This window comes from Felis catus, chromosome E2, assembly GCF_018350175.1.
Source record: "Felis catus isolate Fca126 chromosome E2, F.catus_Fca126_mat1.0, whole genome shotgun sequence".
NCBI classification, from domain to species: Eukaryota; Metazoa; Chordata; class Mammalia; order Carnivora; family Felidae; genus Felis; species Felis catus.
In genome coordinates, this window is record NC_058382.1 from 5810643 (window position 1) to 5817289 (window position 6647).

A 6647-nucleotide genomic window follows, 5' to 3' on the forward strand; every position below is an offset into this window, starting at 1 on the left:
GGGAATCTTATTTGAAAACTAGAAATCTCCTATTTACCCTCTAAAACATTTTTTGCTCGTTTGCATTTGTGCTTACTCCACTGGAACAGGATGTTCACATGTCAAGAATGATGGCTGCATGCAGCTAAGTGTTAGGAGGAAGTTGAGTATCTGATGATGCTTTCTTGGGAGCCCAGGATAGATTTCTCAAGTTCTGAAAATGGCTAGGGAGAACAGGGAATAGTGAACTACTTTGTTATGATGCATAATGTGCAGCGTCAGGTTGATGATACTCATTGACACTCTGAACTTATAACTACTGCCAAAGGAAAGGCTTGTCTGCCTTCATTATTAGCTTTTCCTGCCCAGATGGGCAGAATAGTAAGAGGTTGTAATGAAGCTTCACAGGTATCATTAGTCGGGTATCAAAAGTACAGTCAGATCCTGTAATACAAAACTGAAGTTTACTCCTTACTGACTTGCTTGGGAAAGACCACAATCTTCCTCGTGCTAACTAATACCTTCTTCTTTCTGATGCATTCATAGCCCCACCACACCGTATGACTGTGGAAAATGGTTGTGAAATACTGTTTATTTCAATTACTGAAGATATTTTTAGACTTGTGATGTCACGATTCTTCTATAAAGTTTTGGTCTAATATTAAATACATTCAGACATGATAGAATATTCTCGACTACAAACCTTCTGTAGATGTTTCACTTTAAAGGAGAATGGAAAGAATGGAATCTCAAAATCATTCCTTCCATTTTGCTACCAAGACACTAGACGCAGGGACTGCCTGGTGGCTGTCGGTTAAGCATCCAACTCTTGATTTTGGCTCAGGTTGTGATCTCATGGATCATGGGATTGAGCCCTGGGTCAGTTTCAACACTGAGCGTGGAAAAATAAAATTTAAGAAGCTTTTTAAAAAAGGTACTAGCATCGGAAGCTCTGTATTGAAACTTGGCAAATTAGTGTCAAATTCAGGTAAATAAAATTAACTTAAAATTAATAAATTTCAAAGGAAATAAATGTGTAAGTTAGAAGACACTAAGGACTAATAACTTTTCACTCATTTGGAATACCTACAATACTGGTCATGGGTTGCATGTGATACTATACACTCAGGATAAAGAAAATCTGTGATGAAATCGGTCTTATCCACAGTTATCCTTCACTACCTTTTCAGTATTATTGAGTACGTGTTTTTTGTTTTAATTTTTTAACATTCATTTTTTTTTTTTAATTTTTTTTTTCAATGTTTTTTATTTATTTTGGGACAGAGAGAGACAGAGCATGAACGGAGGAGGGGCAGAGAGAGAGGGAGACACAGAATCGGAAACAGGCTCCAGGCTCCGAGCCATCAGCCCAGAGCCTGACGCGGGGCTCGAACTCACAGACCGTGAGATCGTGACCTGGCTGAAGTCGGACGCTTAACCGACTGCGCCACCCAGGCGCCCCAACATTCATTTATTTTTGAGAGAGCACAAGTGGGAGAGGAGCAGAGAGAGAAGGAGACACAGAATCCTAAGCAGACTCCAGACTCTGAGCTGTCAGTGTGGAGCCCAACATGGGGCTCGAACTCACAAACTGTGAGACATGACTGGAGCCAAAGTCAGATGCTTAACCGAATGAGCCACCCAGATCCCCCAGTTATGGGGTATATTTAAATTTGGTCTGCAAAATATTTTCTTTATGATCTTTTACTTTCTGTTGTTTAGTCATGAATATGAAATTTGAAAAATCCCCAATACTCTTATTTTAATGTATTCATTTATTTATTTTACAGTGTGGGTGCACACTAGTAGGGGACAGGGACAGAGGGAGAGAATCTTATGCAGGCTCCACAATCAGTGCAGAGCCTACCCAGGTCTCCATCCCACAACCCTGGGATGTTGGCCTGAGCCCAAATCAAGAGGCAGATGCTCAACTGACTGAGCCACCCAGTCATCCCCCTAAGACCCTTATCAAAATTGAATTACAATGTATAGCTGATTGGGATGAACCTCCTGGGATTATTTCCATGTAAATGAGACAAAACCTAATAAAGAAAAAGCCTTTGCCCCTTACCATTCATCTTTCTTGGTCCTACAGCAGCCATCCTGCTGTAAGGAGAGAGAGTGCTGAGTGCTAAGGTAGGTGGAGCAGGCAGAGGACTGCCCAGGACCCATCCCATCCCAACCTGCATCTGTGGGCTTCCTGTTATGTGAGAATGGTAAACCACCTAGTTGTTTCAGCCACTTATTTCCAGGAGATCTGTCCCTCACAAATGAACACTGTCCGACCTGACCAATAAGATTAGTATTTGTATTGAGAGTAGAATGGAGCAAGAGGGAATATTGAATTTAACATTTTGTAGCTGAGAAGATCTACAAAAGGCATCCTTCACAGATGGGTTAGAGCTGTTTGGCGTGTGCTGCCTAAAACTCACAAGATGGACCAAACAAAATACAGCTTGAGAATTTATGAGGAATGTGCAGAATGCTGGGATAGAAAGTTACAGGAGTAAGGAATTTGGTGGCACAAATGAAATTACATGTTTACTGGAGCATGTGAACTATTAGTCTCTTAGCTTTTATGCAATACAGTAACTTTCTACTTTGTAGCAGGAAACAAAAATCCATGTCTTCAAGTAACTTAGATTCTCTAAACGGAAGTGTATAAGATAAAATATGATAGTGGTAAGTACCATGAACGTGTTGGTGTGTAATGATCGACTGACAGGGTTTCCTAATTTAAACAGTGTTTTCAGGCAATGCCCACATGCTGAGGTCATCTTTGTGCAGAACCACTGAAAATGTATCATGCAAATACAAATGGGGAAGGGCAAGTGGGTGGAGTAAAGAGGCCGAAAATTGCCCAAATGGGAACATACTAAAAACTGGTTGAGGAATATCCACAATTGTTGTTTGTCTTGGTGAAATGTGATACTACATTTCCACTATAGACATTTGAAATTTGGGACTCCTCGTAGTTAGAATTTTTATTTTTTATTTATATACTTTTGAAGTTTTTTTAATGTGTATTTATTTTTTAAGAGATGGAGAGATGGTGTGAGTGGGGAAGGAGCAGAGAGAGAGTTACAGAATCCAAAACAGGCTTCAGGCTGAGGTGTCAGCACAGAGCCTGATGCGGGGCTCAAACCCTCCAGCCATGAGATTATGACCTGAGCTGAAGTGGGGCGCTCACCCAACCGAGCCACCCAGGTGCCCAGTAGTTAGAATTTTTGAAATTTTAATGACAAAACTCCCCCGAGGGCTTAAGATTATATGTGATAGATCCAAAACCATGACCTGTTTAGAGAATGCACAGACCTATTTCTTTACATCAGACTTAACACTACCAAGAACACAGTGGTGGGGTAGGGTAATGAATTAATGGACAGATAGTAAATCTCATTTGTCAAAACTGTCTAGGGATTTGATCCCAGGACTTGTTAAGATACATACTTTTCCTATTGTCTACCCTTATACCCAGCCACGGGTATGTTGCTTCTTCCACTTACAAAAGTGTATCAAGCAATATTGGGTGTGTCTTTTACACCTCAGTTATATCTTCAATGTCCATATCATCAAAAAAATTTTTAAGATATAAGAAGATATTGTACTTGCAAATTGAAGAGGAACAAAATCGCATTATTTCATGTTTTCCTAATTTAAGACCTAGTAACTCCCAGTTCCTAGTTTTATTCTTACAGTTGAGAGCAATCTTGTGTTACCATTGCCTAATATTTGGACTATAAGATTGACCTTTCAGTATGTTTTATGTCCCAATTTTATACTGACTGAGATGTGATGAGAATGGGACTCTATGTGCAAGGTCGGCAAATTTTTATGTAAGGAACATATAGTAGATATTTTATTCTTTGTAGGCCATGCTGTTTCTGTTATCGCTCTTCCAGTATGTCCTCATTGGGTCAAAAGTACCTAAATATGAGTGTGGCTGCATTCCAGTTACACTTCACATAAAAACAGACGGTAAGCTGTACTTGGCTCATGTTCTATAGGTGGCAGTGTCCTGATCTACACAAAGGAATTAAGAGCACTAGATGTAGTAATTATATGAGTAAATAAAACCTGTCTTTCCTATTTTTAAGCCTCTTTAAAATATAGTGGACTGTGTAAGCACTAACAGCCTAGCATATATGTGTATAGCGTTTGGAAAAGAAACCTACACTAATGGTTACACAGGGCAGGAATTTAGAGATGGAAGTCCATGTGGAAAGGAAGGGTCAGATGCTCTATATGAAGAAAGTATAGACTCACGTGAAGGTAGACTGGTAAGCTGTACAGGATAACCCTTAAAGCAAACAAAAAACAATAGTTACAGCTAACACCTGTGAACCAAAGAAATGGATTTAAAATAAAATCATTTGTAAAAATTCAGTCATTTCAAAGAAGACAGGGAACAGAGGAAAGGAGACATTATAAAAGCAAGAGGAAAATAATTTACATCTATATATATGTAAAAGGAAATCGTCTAAAGGCTCCATTGACAAGCAAACATTGTCACTGGATTTTTTTTCTTTTTGTTTTTTTGTTTATTTCTTTTGAGAGTGAGGGAGCGTGATAATCTCAAGCAGGTTCTGTGCTGTCAGTGTAGGTCCATCGTGGGGCTCCATTTCAAGAGCCATGAGATCGTGACCTGAATGAAATGCAGTCTTACACCAATAACCATGTGAGCCAACCAGGCGCCCCTGACAATTGGACTTTTTAAAGACCGGCAACACAATGTATCCTAAGAGAAATTCACTTCATAAATTAAAAACACAAAATAAAATCCTAGACCAAAGATAAATGGAGACGCTATAATGAATATAGTGGCTATGTTAAGATTAAAGTAATCTCAAGAACAAATAATATGACCAGGGATAATGAGAACTATTTCAATATCATAAAGAGGTACATTCACCAGAATAACATGAAAATCCTAATTAATCCCTTGTTTTCACTACAAACAAATATGTAATCAAATACTCCCTGTTTCTAAGTCAGACACTAGGACCATGATGGTGGACATCCCCTAGTTCACAAACACACATACAAACATTACACATAGATGCAAATACATGTATACAACATAATCTTAAATGCACAGCCATATACCCTCACACTCTCAACATACACTCCATACCAACTCACACTCATGCACATACTCGTGAAATACAAGCACATATGTTTACACACACCCGTACTCCCACATTCCCAGTTCCTTGTATGTAATTACATTCAAAGAGTCTGCATGCACATGTGTATCTCAACAATGTGCTCATATGTTGGAAGAATACAGGCATCTCCTGACCTTGGATGCCTGAAAATGGGGGGCACTTGCCACCTTTTTTTACTTCTTCCATCCTTTCAACAACCCCCAAGGATGATATTTGTCACATGCAATATCTTAAACTGCTGTGGGCATTGCCACCTCAGGTCCAGGTGAATGGGGCAGAGTTGGAAGGTTATAGACGAGTGATCCAGCAGGGTCCAAATGAGGCCAGAGGGAGGGGGTTATAGGCAGTGTGCAGAGAGCATGGGAGCATGGAGGAATAGATGGAAAACTCTTCAAAGGCATATGATGCCATAGTACTTGATAAATAAAGATAGGGACAAAGAACCTAGGGGAAAGATGAAAATGAATCCTGAAGTATGGGATCTGAGTCATCTACATCAGTATGAGCACAGAGTTAGCTGTGGATAAGTAAATAAAATGGCAAAGAGAAAACTATAGATCTGTGTGAGGACAGGTAATTCCCAGGTTGGTCTACTCAGAGAACCTAAGAGCAATGACACTCCAGTAGCAAGGAGAACACCCAGCACCCACATCTTGGTTTCTAACACTATTCTCTAAAAAAAAAAAAAAAAAATGCTCCTTGTAATTATGGCTGATTCTATGGCAGGAGCAGGGAAAATACAAGATGAGCCTGGGGAATCTTATAGTGACAATGTTAAGAGTAAGGAAATAATGTTTTTTTAAAAAATGGGGACATATCTAGGGGACATAATGGCCAAACCTGAACAGAACTCCTGCAGCCTGTCACCAAATCTCTGATACCAACTCAGTGTCCGGTGATGCAATGTAATTGTGACTTTATTTGGTCTTAGTACAGACCCCACAAGTTAAGGGCAAAGTTGTTCCCGGGACTGCCCCCACTTCAGACACCAGTCATGAGTCAAGCATTCCCAAACCTCCCATGCATCTCCAGCCAGCTAAAAATTTAAGGTTTCCTCCAAGGTTCCCTCTGCTTCAATATTTGCTGGGATGACTCACAGAACTCAGAAAGTGCTATATGTATGATAATCGTTGATAATTAATTAATTTCTATATTGGGACCTAAAAAATTGTAGGCCACATTAGTGGCCTGGCCCACATCACAAATCTAAACCTAAATCAGCCTGCTCTTATGTGAAACATCCAGCAAAGAAACCAAACATACACCAATCACAGTCCTCCAATGAAGCTTCAGGTAGCCAATCTTACCCTGTATTCAGCACCTCCTGGTCTTCCAAGGAAATTCCTGACCTCCTAGCCAATCATGCCCTGTTTCTGCACTGCCCCTTCTAAAACTCAATCTTGCCCCAAATCCATCAGGAAGAGCATTCCACTCCCTGCATGGGAGACTCTGTCCTCCCCAAATCAAGGGTTGTCTTCCCTGGAATAAAAGACAGCAAAC